Here is a 14,014-nt window from a genome sequence, read left to right on the forward strand (position 1 = left end):
CTCCCCCATGACTCTCATCTGAAGAAGGTTTTTGACTCGAAACGTCACCTATTCTTTTTCTGCAGAGATGCTGCCTGACCTGCTGAGTTACTCCAGCATTTTGTGTCTATCTTTGGTTTAAACCAGCATCTACAGTTCCTTCCTACCCCCAATATCTATTGTTATCCCACTGCTACCTTAATTGGTGTAGTTTTACTAACTTGCTGTATTCGTTATTCATAATTTTCTTTTTTTTCCATTCGAAAGTCAGCTTGTCAAACTGCTCTCTGGTACATTTGTATTCAGCACAGATGTGTAGCCCTGAGCTTCTGTGCGGACTGTGTGGCAATAATTTTCCACCGCTTTCACAACATCAACTTGTCCATAAGTACATCTTCCTCATTCTTCTCTATGTTACTATTGTTGTTTCAAAACCCAGATCTCTTGCGCCTCTTGTATATGCAATTTGGTCATTTATTCCCTTCTGCATCTCTAACCAAAGTTCAAAACATACTATCTACGTGACTTGAAATTGCCCGTGTATATTCTGCATTTTTCTGTACTATGTTCGACGAGACAATGACAGATCAGGTAACTTGTTTATCTGGTAACTTGTAACTAACATCAAGGGATCAGATGTTCTCGAGATACTGTTTGTGCCCATACATGAAGGATGCTATTTGAAAGGGTAATTTTGGTGCCAATGTAACAGGAGTCTAAGCATGAAAATAATGGTTTCAGGAGAAAGAAAACTACCCATTAAAGGTAACCAGTATTCACTCAGTATGAGCATTCTACATCACAATGACCGACCAATGTTATCCAACACTAGATCTTTGAAATTTTTTGAATGTAATTTCAATTTGAAAGAACAAGTTAATAGCTAATAGCTTTTTGATCATGTGGTCAATACCTGCACATCAATGATATTGAAGAACTACTTAAACTGTGGTTCATAAATTGGAATTGTGGATAAGAAATATTTGCAGTATCTTTCTGCAATATTTTTGCATTCATCGAATAGTGTTACTACTATTATTATGAATGCTGTTGCTTATTATTGGGAATGGAAAAGTGCAAATGTTGACAGATTGAGAGCAAGAGATTCAAAGGAAGTTGCTGTATTTATCCAGCCTTTCATGAAAAATCTGAAATATCCACACAAAAGCCACTGATGATCTTATAGAGGTGTATAAAATCATGAGAGGAATAGATCAGGTAGATGCACAGAATCTCTTGCCCAGAGTAGGGGAATTGGGGACCAGAGGCCATAGGTTCAAGGTGACGGGGAAAAGATTTAATAGGAATCTGAGGGGTAACCTTTTCACACAAAGGGTGGTAGGTGTGTGGAACAAATGGAACAAGCTGTCAGAGGAGGTAGTTGAGGCTGGGACTATCCCAACGCTTCAGAAACAGTTAGACAGGTACATGGATAGGACAGGTTTGGAGGGATATGGACCAAGCGCTGGCAGGTGGGACATGTTGGCCAGTGTAGGCAAGTTGGGCCGAAGGGCCTGCTTCCACACTGTATCACTCTATGACTCACTATCAATTAAACAAAAATGAGTGAAATATTTTTCTTCCGCTTCTGAGGCAGTGAATTAAGATGGAGAACGCCTTCATTCCCCACGTGGTTTAGTGGATCCTGCTGTGGCTGAGGGAGTCACAGTGGAAGCCTGCAAACCTTCTACAGCTGGACCAGGAGACGGACAATGAATGGGATGGATAGTTGATCAGCTGGCGTGGGCCTTCTATAGCTTGCCCCCCCCCCCCCTTCCCCCCAAGCATGACTCCAGGTTTTTAATCCCATTCCAAATGCTCCCTTTGAGCCGTCTTGGGCCAGAGATTTCAAGGAGCCAGTGGGAATATTGCACATCATCAAGCAGGTTTTGAGCACATCTTTCTCTCTGTCTGTCTGACAGTCTCTGTGCACCACATAGCAGTCTAATTCCAAATAACACAGTCGGACCCGGGCAAGTTTGGGAGTTGAGTTTTATTCTGCAGCTTCCCAAGAGTAAATGAATGCAGCGCTGCTCCCAACACAGGTAAACCTGGAATAATGCGGACCCGTGCAGTTGGCTGGACAAGCTGTTGGTTTCGGCAAGTTCGTGGTCATGGGCGTTAGCCACCCCGGAGAGTGCTGTGTCACACATATAAATAGAAACCATTGCAGCGGAAGAAACCGTTAGGCTTGCGAACATTGGTCTTCAGCAAAGACACAGGCGAACTCTCGGAAAGTCCTCCGCCTGAAAGAGGAGCTGAGTCGGCAGGTTGCCTTCCGTTCAGTTTGGAAACGCACCGTTGCATCCGCATATACCTCCTTAAAACTCACTGCCCCTCTGGGTATAAAGTAGTGGGAAGATCAAAGAGAAACCCGGTTAACGAGAAGTGTGGCGAAGTGTGGCGACAACGTAGCGGATTGCAGCTCAGTAAGTAACCGCGTTAAGTGGCTCTTTCCCACCATGGCACTGAATGTTGGTGCTTGATGTTCGGAATTGTGTTTTTGTTCATACATTCTCTGCATAAAGTACACACCGGAAATACACTGGCTGAACGACAGTGTGGTTCATGCTACAAGCTTTTGGTTGGGGTGGTTTGGAGGGGGGTTGCAAACTCTCACTTTACCGGTGTGGAGATTACGAGACAGCTGCTACCACACTGAACCTTGCCTCTTTTGCGAAGCCTTTCTGCTAAAACGCCAAATTGTCTGCTCCTCAGGGCTCAGTCTGTTGGTACAGCCGAACATCAGCCAATGCATTCTGTATCTAAGAAGAGCTTTGCAAGTTTACAACTTCTCTTATTGCTAATCCGGCTTTTCGATGTCCCTCTCGCCCGTAGCTCCGACGCAGTGCCAGCACTTGTTCTTATCTGGGCGCTCTCGATATCTACAGTGGCAGACTATCCGGGGGCGGTGGCAACGGGGGGCTTCATTACCCGGACTTGCTCCAGAGCCTCAATGCTCAGCAATTGCTCGTCCTCCACGCGTTAACTTTTCAAAACTTTAGCCCCAAGATTCCGAGGTCGCTCATTTCTTTTGATTCTCGTAAACTCTGGACTTATCCTCCAAGCTGCTTCTCCTTAAAACCCCCTTCCTTTGACCAAACTTTTATTTTTCTGTGCCAATATGTCCTTGTGTGATTTGATGTCAATCTTGATTTTGGACACGGGCACATTCGTTTCAATGTTTTATACGCGAATATGTTTTGCTAAGAAATGTCTGTATTGTGGTTTCAGAAGTATTTATATGAATCTTAAAGCAAACAATCTTTGGACAGCGTCGAGACAACCGAGTTCACTGAATATAAAAGACAGACACAAATTGCTTGAGTAACTCAGCGGGACAGGCAGCATCTCTGGAGAGAAGGAATGGGTGACGTTTTTTCGGGTCGAGACCCTTCTTTCTGCCTGCCCCGCTGAGTTACTCCAGTTTTTTGTGTCTATCTTTGGTTTAAACCAGCATCTGCATTTCCTTCCTACCCACTGAATATAAATGCAGCTTTTATGTTTAGTTTCATTTAGTTTATTATTGTCACTTGTACTGCCATTTAAAAAATATTGCCAAATATTGCCAACATCTCTTAAAAACACAATTAAATTTACAAACTCACTGCTCCTGACAAATTGGTTCATAACCTCGGGATCAAAGAACATCAACTTCTATCTTTGTGAACATTTTGTAACAGCTATCCACTGTAGGTCCCGATGTGTAGCCATACCCCTCGTATATCTGTTCCCACTGAAATACCTCCAAAAGGAAAATGAAAATTGAGGCAAAGATAAGGATTGGTCGACTGAAAGCTTGGTGAAAATTAGAGGTTTTAAGCCCGGACTTGGAAGTCGAGCAGACGAATCTGAAGAAGGGTCTTGACTCGAAACTGCCAATTCCTTCTATCCAGAGATGCTGAGTTATTCCAGTATTTTGTGTCTATCCTAGAAGTCGAGGGAGGCATCGCGAGCAGTGGCGTGAGGAGCGGAGTGAGAATGGTGAAGTCAGGGGTTGGGTTGAGAAATTTGCAGATGAGTGCTGCGGAAACAACGGATGTTGGTTAAGCATCGATAGGAATGGACAAGATAAAGCAGACGAGTTGAAAAGTGGGTTGGAGAGGACTTGGGGACATTGGTCGGACAGAAGATAGGCACAACATGCTGGAGTACCTCAGCAGGACTGGCAGCATCTCTGGAGAGAAGGAATGGGTGACATTTCGGGTCGAGGCCCTTCTTCAGACTGAAAGTCACAGGAAATGTGGCCACAAGAGATATGGACAATGATGTCGAGAGCTAAAGAGCAACGGATGAAAGATATGCAAAAAAGTAACAATCATAAAGGAAACAGGCCAATATTAGCTGTCAGGGGTGAGAACGAGAAGCTGGTGTGACTTGGGTGGGGGCGGGATGGAGAGAGAGCGAATGCAGGGGTTACGTGAAGTTGGAGAAATCAAAATTCACACCACTGGATTGTAAGCTACCCACGAAAAATATGAGATGCTGTCCCTCCAATTTGCATTTAGCCTCACTCTGACAATGGAGGACAGAAAGGTCAGTGAAAGAAAGGGAAGGAGAATTAAAGTGTTTAGCAACTGGGAGATCAGGTAGGTTCAGCCGGACTGAGCGAAGATGTTCAATGAATTGATCGCCCAGTCAAAGTTGGGTGTCGCCGAGGATAAGAGTCCACATCTTGAACAATGGATACAGCAGATAAGGTTGGAAGAGGTGCAAGTGAACCTCTGCCTAACCTGAAAGGACTGTTGGGGTCTCTGGATAGAGTCGAGGGATGAGATATAGGGACAGGTGTTGCATCTCTTGCGGTTGCAGGGGGATGTTCCTGGGGAGGGGGTGATTTGGGTGGGGAGGGATGAGTTAACCAGGGAGTTGTGGAGGGGACCAAAGACGGAAAGGGGTGGAGGTGGGAAGATATGACGAGTGGTGGGAGCCCGATGGAGGTGGAGAAAATGTCGGAGGATTATGTATAGTATGCGACGGCTGGTGGGGTGAAAGGGAAGGACGACAGTGGCCAATTATGTTTGACTGTTGAAGGCAAAGGAAGACAAACTCAAGATGACCACAGCCCATGATCATATCTGGGGAGTGTCAATGTTTTGGGAGGTGTAAAATGGTCGCAGCAGACCACAGGGCGCAGCCTTTCTCGTCTGCAACTACATCTGGGGAAAAAGGCTGTACCCAAAACCTTTTCTTAGAATAGTATCTCACAGAGTCACTCTTGTCAAAACAAGGCTCAGACTTAAATGAAAATTTCTATTATTCCGGAATTATTGAAATTACCACGAGAGAAAATAGAATAATCTAAATTGTTTGTGCTTTTGCAGTGAGTGGTTGTGTTAATGTACCGATGCCATTCTAAACAGACTTGCATTTTGCAGAACTTTTCACTTTAAGATATCCCAGAGAAATTGATTGACAATTAAAAAGCCATGAAACATGGTTACCATTATAAAGTAAAAAATGTGGCAGCAAATTTGAGTGCAGCAAGATATTACAAAAACAACAAGGTGGTATTGAGAGATGATCTGTTTTAGTGATGTGAGTGTAAAGAAGAAACACTGGCAAGAACATTGCAGATATTTCTCCTGCTCTTCTTCAAGGATAGAGGGAATTTGTGCATTGAGTCACGGGATGTAGATGAGGTACTAAGGAAGTATTTTGCATCTGTATTCATAAAGGAGAATGACAATGAATACAGTGAGAGCAGAGTGAAGAATACTAATATGCTTGGACATCCAGAAAGATATGGTGTTGGGGCTATTGAAGAGCATTAAGGTGGATACATGCCCAGCGCCTGATAGTATCTATCCTAGGTTATTAAGAGAGACAAGAGAAGAGATTGCAGGTGCCTTGACGAAGATCTTTGCGACTCATCTAGCCACAGATGAGGTCCCGGTGAACTGGAGAGCAGCCAATGTTCTTTCTTTATTTAATAAGGGAAGTAGTGATAAACTAGGAAATTGTTAGCTGGTGAGCCTCATGTCGGTATTAAGGAAAATATTGGAGAGGATTCTTTGGGATTGGAATCACTTCCATTTGGAATGGAATGGGCTAATTAGGGATCGTCAGCATGGCTTTGTCCATGGAAGGTCATGTCTTATTAACTTGATAGAGTTTTTTGAGGAGGTGATAAAGGTAATCGATGCGGGTCATGATGGATGTTGTCTGCATAGATTTTACTAATGCATTGGATAAAGTCCCCCATGGTAGGCAGATCCAGTAGATTAAGATGCACAGGATTCATGGTGAATTGCATGGATTCAAAATGGCCAACTCATAGAACACAGAGGGTTGTGGTGGAAGGGCATTATTCTGGCTGGAGGTCTGTGACCAGTGGAATTCCGCAGGGATCTGTGCTGGGATATCTGTTTGTGATATCTGTAAATGACTAGAACGTAAATGTACATGGATTAGTTAGCAAGTTTACAGATGACACCAAGATTGCTGGAGCTGTGAAGAGTGAGGAAAGCTGTCAAAGTATACAGTGTATTAAGGTACACTGGGCCTTGGGATCCAAGTCCATCTATATACTAAAACTCTCATTTGTTATCTTGTTTGTGACTGAACCTCAGCCAAAACGGTACACGATAGCGCAACAATTTTAGGCCCACCTCACTCAACATTGTCACTTTAGTGATAATGCAAGTAGTTTTATTGAAATAAGTCTTATATTTTTTCAGTTATTCACATTTTAAAGTTTAAAAGGAGGGGAGGGGAAGGGGGAAGGGGGGAGTGGGAGAGAAGGGAGATGGGGGGAGGACGGAGGACAGAGTGCTGCACCAATGCAGGAGAGCTTTGGGCCCAACGGGTCCACTTTGTCTAATAGCTCCCTAAAAGTAACAACACACTCAGGCAGAGAAGTAAACAGTAAAGGAGATTTCCAAGACAAGTTATTTGTACACAAGGAGTGGTAGGTGTCTAGGACATGCTGCTGGAGGAGGTGGTGGAAGCAGAGAGAGAGAGAGTCATAGAACTACAGAAACAGGCATGGGAACAGGCATACAGCACGGAAACAGGTCCTTTAATGCCGACCAAGAATACTCATATAAACTAGTCCCATTTAACTCAATTGACCAATATCCCCCTAAACCTTTCCCATCCATGTTCCAGTCTAGATGTTTTTTAAATGGCGTTGTTGTACGTGCCTGAACAACTTCCTCTGCATTGTCCTGTTGGAAGGTGAACCTCCGCCCCAGTCTGAGGTCCTGAACACTCTAGATCAGGTTTTCATCAAGGATCTCTCTGTACTTTGCTCAATTCATCTCTTGATCCTGACTAGTCTCCCAGTTCTTGCCGCTGAAAAACATCCCCAAAGCATGATGCTGCCACCACCATGCTTCACCGTGGGTATGGTATTGGCCAGGTGATGAGCGGTGCCGCTTGGCATTCAGGCCAAAGAGTTCAATCTTGGTTTCATCAGCACGAGAGTCCTTTAGGTGCCTTTTGACAAACTCCAAGCGGGCTGTTATGTGCCTTTTACTGAGGAGTGGCTTCCGTCTGGCCACTCTATCATAAAGGCCTGATTGGTAGAGTGCTGCAGATATAGTTGTCCTTCTGGAAGGTTCTCCAATCTTCACAGAGGAACTCTGGCGCTCTGTCAGAGTGACCATCGGGTTCTTGGTCACCGACCTGATCAAGGCCCTTCTCCCCCGATTGCTCAGTTTGGCCGGGCGGCCAGCTCTATGAAGAGTCCTGGTGGTTCCAAAGCTCTTCCATTTAAGAATAACGGAGGCCACTGGGACCTGCAATGCTGCAGAAATTGTTTTATACCCTTCCCCAGATCTGTGTCTCGACACAATCCTGTCTCGGAGGTCTACAGACAATTCCTTTGTCTTCATGGCTTGTGTTTTGCTCTGACCTGCACTGTCAACTGTGGGATCTTATATAGACAGGTGTGTGCCTTTCCAAATTATGTCCAAACAATTTAATTTACCACTGGTGGACTCCAATCAAGTTGTAGAAACATCTCAAGGATAATCAATGGAAACAGGATGAACATAGGCTCAATTTTCAGTGCCATAGCAAAGGGTCTGAATACTTATGTGAATGTGATATTTCAATTATTTCTTTTGAATTACTTTGCAAAAATTTCTAAACATCTGTTTTTGCTTCTTCATTCTGGGGTATTGTGTGTAGATTGATGATTAAAAAAAATTTGAATCCATTTAAAAATAGGGCTGTAATGTAACAAAATGTGGAACAACTGAATGGGGTCTGAATACTTTCTGAATGCACTGTAATATGTACTCTGATGTAAGAAAACTGGAATTACTTTGTTTTCCAGAAACCATTTGATAAATTGCTACGTCAAATGTCATTAAGAAAATATCGTGCTCTAATTGGTGACATGTATCTGGGAATAGAAGTCTGGCTCAGAGGATGCAGAGAGTGGGCATAAACAGGTCTTTTTATGGGTGGTAAGATGTAACAAGTGGTGTGCCATCGGGATCATTAGTCTTGCCTCAACATTTTACAATTCATGCAAACAACAAAGATGAAATACTGATGGAATAGTTGCTAAGCTTGCTGATGACACAAAGGCTTGCCAGAAATGAAGTTGTGAAGAAGACCAGAAGGAGGTAACATTGGGACAGAGATAAGCTAAGTGAGTGGGAATAGAAGAAATAGAGTATGTTGTGGGAAAATGTAAGGTTGTCCATTTTGGTTGGAAATTTAAAGGCCTGGCCCACCGGCGATTTTTAAGGCGACTACAGGCGACTAGTCTGTCGCCGATGTGTCGCGGGGTGTCGTGGGCATGGTCGCAAAAAAGTCGTAGCTTTTTTCTGGTCGCCGCAGAATTTCCTCCCTGCTCGAAAATTTTCGGCGACTGCTGGCTTGACGCCAATGGTCTTAGCTATTCGTCCCCTGTTGTGGGCGCTGCCGTAGGTTGTCGCCAGGTGTCTTTGGTTGTCACCGGTGCTGATCCACCTTTTATAAGAATTTTGTTTGTTTGAATAAAGTAAATTTTGGACATTTTGACCAAAGATTGATGTTTGAAGTTATTGTACTTCAGAGTAGTTTCTCATGGCATCTCTTTCAAATATTTTAATTTCATTTATTTTGACCAATAAAACAAACACAAGCACAAGCATTGCACTGCATTGAAAAGCGAACTCTTTTAATTTATTTTAACATTGCACTGCATTGGGTCTCTTCAGGGACAAGGGCTTCAACCGCACAGACCTCTTCTTGGGCTTCTTCTTCCCCATTCTTCTTGTCCTTCTGTCTTGCAGAATTTTAAGCATGAGGGCCGCTGCAAGCAGCAGGGCTTGCATTTGATGTAAGAGCAATGCCATCATATGTTGCTTCCTGGCTGTCATTATGCAGAATGATCGGAGACCCTACCCAAACCCATTTTTGCGCCAGAATTACGTGAAATGGCTACCCTTGTCATCAGTTGTGACCTGCCAGGGTTGTAGCTAGTCGAGGGTGAAGGTAGGTTGACTTCGGTTGCGTAGCTTGTCATAGTAGCTGTCGTAGGTGGACATCCTAGGTCGCGACTGGGTCGCTGGTTGTCGGTAGCCTGCCGTCGACTAGGTGTAGGTTGTCATAGCTTGTTCTAGACATTGTCGTAGGGGGAAAATAGTTGCCTGTTTTTCAGCAATCTGCTACGACTTTGACAGTCGCTGGCAGTCGCCTTAAAAATCGCCGAAGTGTCACAGGCCCATTAAGCTTTTCTTCTGCTTCTGTCCTAAATAGTGACAGATTGCAGAGCTCTGCAATGCTGAGCGATGTGGGTGTTTTGATATAAAAATATGTAATTAATATCTGCCATAAGTAAATACTGCATTTGATTGCGACATATTAAGTGTTATTTTTCTGAAATATTACTACACTGCTTCTTTACAATTTCCATGCCATTTGTTTTATGATTCATGAAATAAACAACACACTCAGACTTAATATCTAAACTGGATTGGTGGAAATTCCCTTAGTTTCACCATGTCATGGAAATATTGAGTCCTAATGTGACAGCTACACCACAAAGTGCCTGCCATAATTGATGAAGAATCAGGCTGTGGTTTGACCCCTGTGCATACCTGTTGTGCACATTTCTAATTAGAATAATTGTACTCTACAGACATTTTAAAAAGATTTCATCACCAAACGTGTCTATTTGTATGTAGAATCGTGGAATGATGCAGCATGTTTACAGGGTCTTTGCCCCACTCTTCCACACCAGCTACGATGCCCCATCTAAGCTAGTCCCATTTGCCTGCACTTGGTCCACGTCTCTCTAACCTTCACTATCTTTGTGGCTGTCCAAATGACTTTTAAATGTTGTTATTGGAACTTCCTCAGGCAGCTCATTCCATCTGCCCTCCAGCCTCTGCATGAAAAAAGTTGCCCTTCACGTTCCTATCAAATCTTTCCCCTTTCACCATAAACCTATGTGCTCTCGTTCTTCAAAATCCTGACCAGATATGTCACCTGTCCATGTTCTCCAGAGATGCTGCCTGACCGCTGTTTCTCCAGCACTCTGTCTTTTTATCCCTTTGAGTTCTTGATTCCCCCCGACCCTGCAAAAAGACTGCATTCACCTATCAATGCCCCTCATGATTTTAAGCAGCTCGATAAAAGCACCTGTCAGTCTCCTCTGCTCCAAGGAATAAAGTCCTAGCTTGCCCACTCTCTCCCTGTAGCTCAAGCCCTCACGACCTGGCAACATCTTATTTTTGTGCAAGTTCCAACAAGCTGCCGTCCTCCAGGCAAGTGCTGTAGATGCTGAAATCTACGTCTCTGGTGCAGGAATGTGTGGTATCAATAGATTCTTGTCATTTACAGGGTATGAAACCATGGTGGGTAAGTAGCGCTGTGTATTTGTCATTTCTTTCATTTAATGATTGCATAGGAATTAAAAAGGCTAATTAGTCTCCTGATGCAGTCCAGCAAGCAGGAAGACACAGGCTGAGTTACGTTAGTTACGTTTTCTAACTCCTTTGTGCTATTCTTTGAAAAATGACAGATGTCCTTCGAATCCAGTGGCTATTTAACAAGCTGCATTCGCAGAAAAAGTTAAGACCCAGAGGGCTATTAAATTTAAGCATGTGACCTGTGAACCTCTAATATCACTTTGCACTATCCAGATTTTCTAAAGCAAACCGGCAGCAAAGCCATACAAGAAGACAATATCAGTAAAATCTTTAATGCCATTGATCGTTTCAAATATTGTAAATATTTATTTTGTGCTTGTATCAAAGTTATCGGCCAGCCAGTGCCAACATACAGTATGATTAGGCCCTACTTACTCGTGTAGAAGTTATTTTAAAGATCAATAAGATTTTATTCTTCGAGAAAAAATCTTCCTTTTACATTTTTTTAAATTCTGACTTCTGTTTGAAAAATAGTTTGCATAATTTCTTGTGGAACAATGAGCTTTGGCAGACTATTCCATACCAGTCAGATCTAACTTTGCCAAATTTGGTGATGCAGCAGTACAGTTGCTGCTTTACCGTGCCAGAGACCCGGGTTCAATCCTGACTATAGGTGCTGTCTGTACAGAGTTTGTAGGTTCTCCGAAGTACAGGTTTGTAGGTTAATTGGCTTGGTATAATTGTAAATTGTCCCGAATGTTTGCAGGACAATGTTAGTGTGTGGGGACCACTGGCCGGCACAGACTCGGTAGGCTGAAGGGCCTATTTCTGCACTGCATCTCTAAACTAAGCTAAACAAAGTGATTAACTTCTTCTTTGCTCCAAGTGGATGGAAGCTGACGCTTCCTCTTGTAACCAATTGAAACACTGGAATTTAGACTTGTATACACTGGAATTTAGAAGGATGAGGGGGGATCTTATTGAAACATATAAGATAATTAGGGGATTGGACACATTAGAGGCAGGAAACATGTTCCCAATGTTGGGGGAGTCCAGAACAAGGGGCCACAGTTTAAGAATAAGGGGTAGGCCATTTAGAACGGAGATGAGGAAGAACTTTTTCAGTCAGAGAGTGGTGAAGGTGTGGAATTCTCTGCCTCAGAAGGCAGTGGAGGCCAGTTCGTTGGATGCTTTCAAGAGAGAGCTGGATAGAGCTCTTAAGGATAGCGGAGTGAGGGGGTATGGGGAGAAGGCAGGAACGGGGTACTGATTGAGAGTGATCAGCCATGATCGCATTGAATGGCGGTGCTGGCTCGAAGGGCTGAATGGCCTACTCCTGCACCTATTGTCTATTGTCTATTGTCTAAAACGTAGGACCGGTATCCTGAGCCCTGCTTAATGGCATCTTTCCTTTCGCAGAGTAATCAAAACTGCACACAATACTCCAAGTGCGGCATCACCAATGTCTTGCACAAATGTAGCATAATGTTCCAATTTCTATACTCAATTCCCTGACTGAAGGCCAGCGTGCCAAAAGTCTCTACACTACCCTATCGACCGGTGACAGCTTTTTTAGGCAACTATGTTTATGTACTCCTCAATCCTTCTGCTCTACAAAGTTTCACAGAGCCCTACCATTCGCTGTGAAAGTCTTGCCCTGGTTTGGCTTTGCAAAATGCAACACCTTGCATTTATCAGAATCAAACTCCATTTCCCCTTCCTCACCCCACATGCCCAAATGATCAAGATCCTGTTATAATTCTTGATAACCATCTTCACTGTCCATGATGTTATTTTAGTGTCATCTGCAAACTTATTAATCATGCTCTGTACATTCACAATTATATTGCTTATATAGATGATACAGTGCATTCAGAAAGTATTCAGACTCCTTCACTTTTTCCACATTTTGTTACGTTACAGCCTTATTTAAAAATGGATTCAATTCATTTTTTTATCATCAATGTACATGATAAAAAATCAAAAACAGGTGTTTTGAAATTTTTGCAAAGTAATTAAAAAGAAATAACTGAAATATCACATATACACAAGTATTCAGACCCTTTACTCAGTACTTTGTTGAGACACCTTTGGTAACGATTACAGCCTCAAGTCTTGGGTGTGACGCTACAAGCTTGGCACACCTCTATTTGGGTAATTTCTCCCATTCTTCTCTGCAGATCCTCTCAAGCTCTGTCAGATTGGATGGGGAGCGTCAATGCACAGCTATTTTCAGGTCCCTCCTGAGATGTTGAATCGGGTTCAAGTCCGGGCTCTGGCTGGGCCACTAAAGGACATTCACAGACTTGTCACAAAGCCACTCTTGTGTTGTCCTGGCTGTGTGCTCAGGGTCGTTGTCCTGTTGGAAGCTGAGCCTCCGCCCCAGTCTGAGGTCCAGAATGCTCTGGAGCAAGTTTTCATCAAGGATCTCTCTGTACTTTGCTCCTTTCATCTTTCCCTCGATCCTGACTAGTCACCCAGTTTCTGTCGCTGAAACACATCCCCACAGCATGATGCTGCCACCACCATGCTTCACCGTAGGTATGGTATTGGCCAGGTGATGAGCGGTGCCTGGTTTCCTCCAGACTTGCATTCAGGCCAAAGAGTTCAATCTTGGTTTCATCAGACCAGAGAATCTTGTTTAGGTGCCTTTTGACAAACTCCAAGCTGGCTGTCATGCGCCTTTTACTGAGGAGTGGCTTCCGCCTGGCCACTCAATCATAAAGGATTGATTGGTGGAGTGTTGCAGATATAGTTGTCCTTCTGGAAGGTTCTCCCATCTTCACAGAGCAACTCTGGAGCTCTGTCAGAGTAACCATCACCTCCCTGACCAAGGCCCTTCTACCCCGATTGCTCAGTTTGGCCGGGCGGCCAGCTCTATGAAGAGTCCTGGTGGTTCCAAAGTTCTTCCATTTAAGAATGACGGAGGCCACTGTGCTCTTCGGGACCTGCAATGCTGCAGAAATTGTTTTATACCCTTCCCCAGATCTGTATCTCGACACAATCCTGTCTCGGAGGTCTACGGACAATTCATTTGTCTTCATGACTTGTGTTTTGCTCTGACATGCACTGTCAACTGTGGGACCTTATATAGACAGGTGTGTGCCTTTCCAAATTATGTCCAAACAATTTAATTTACCATTGGTGGACTCCAATCAAGTTGTAGAAACATGTCAAGGATAACAGGATGAACCTAAGCTCAATTTTGTGTGTCACAGCAA

General features: G+C 43.7%; 1 protein-coding gene across 1 annotated transcript in view; it reads left to right on the forward strand.

Annotated features, from left to right (window-relative positions):
• Positions 1-2,211: 2,211 nt before the first annotated feature.
• itgb2 (integrin, beta 2) overlaps positions 2,212-14,014 on the forward strand; it is a 74,830-nt gene continuing 63,027 nt past the window's right edge. The window contains exon 1 of the mRNA XM_078403587.1: positions 2,212-2,408. The gene's annotated coding sequence lies outside the window, so the exon portion shown is untranslated. The remainder of the gene's footprint in view (positions 2,409-14,014) is intronic.

The sequence above is a fragment of the Rhinoraja longicauda genome, chromosome 8, assembly GCF_053455715.1.
Source record: "Rhinoraja longicauda isolate Sanriku21f chromosome 8, sRhiLon1.1, whole genome shotgun sequence".
Taxonomy (NCBI): Eukaryota; Metazoa; Chordata; class Chondrichthyes; order Rajiformes; family Arhynchobatidae; genus Rhinoraja; species Rhinoraja longicauda.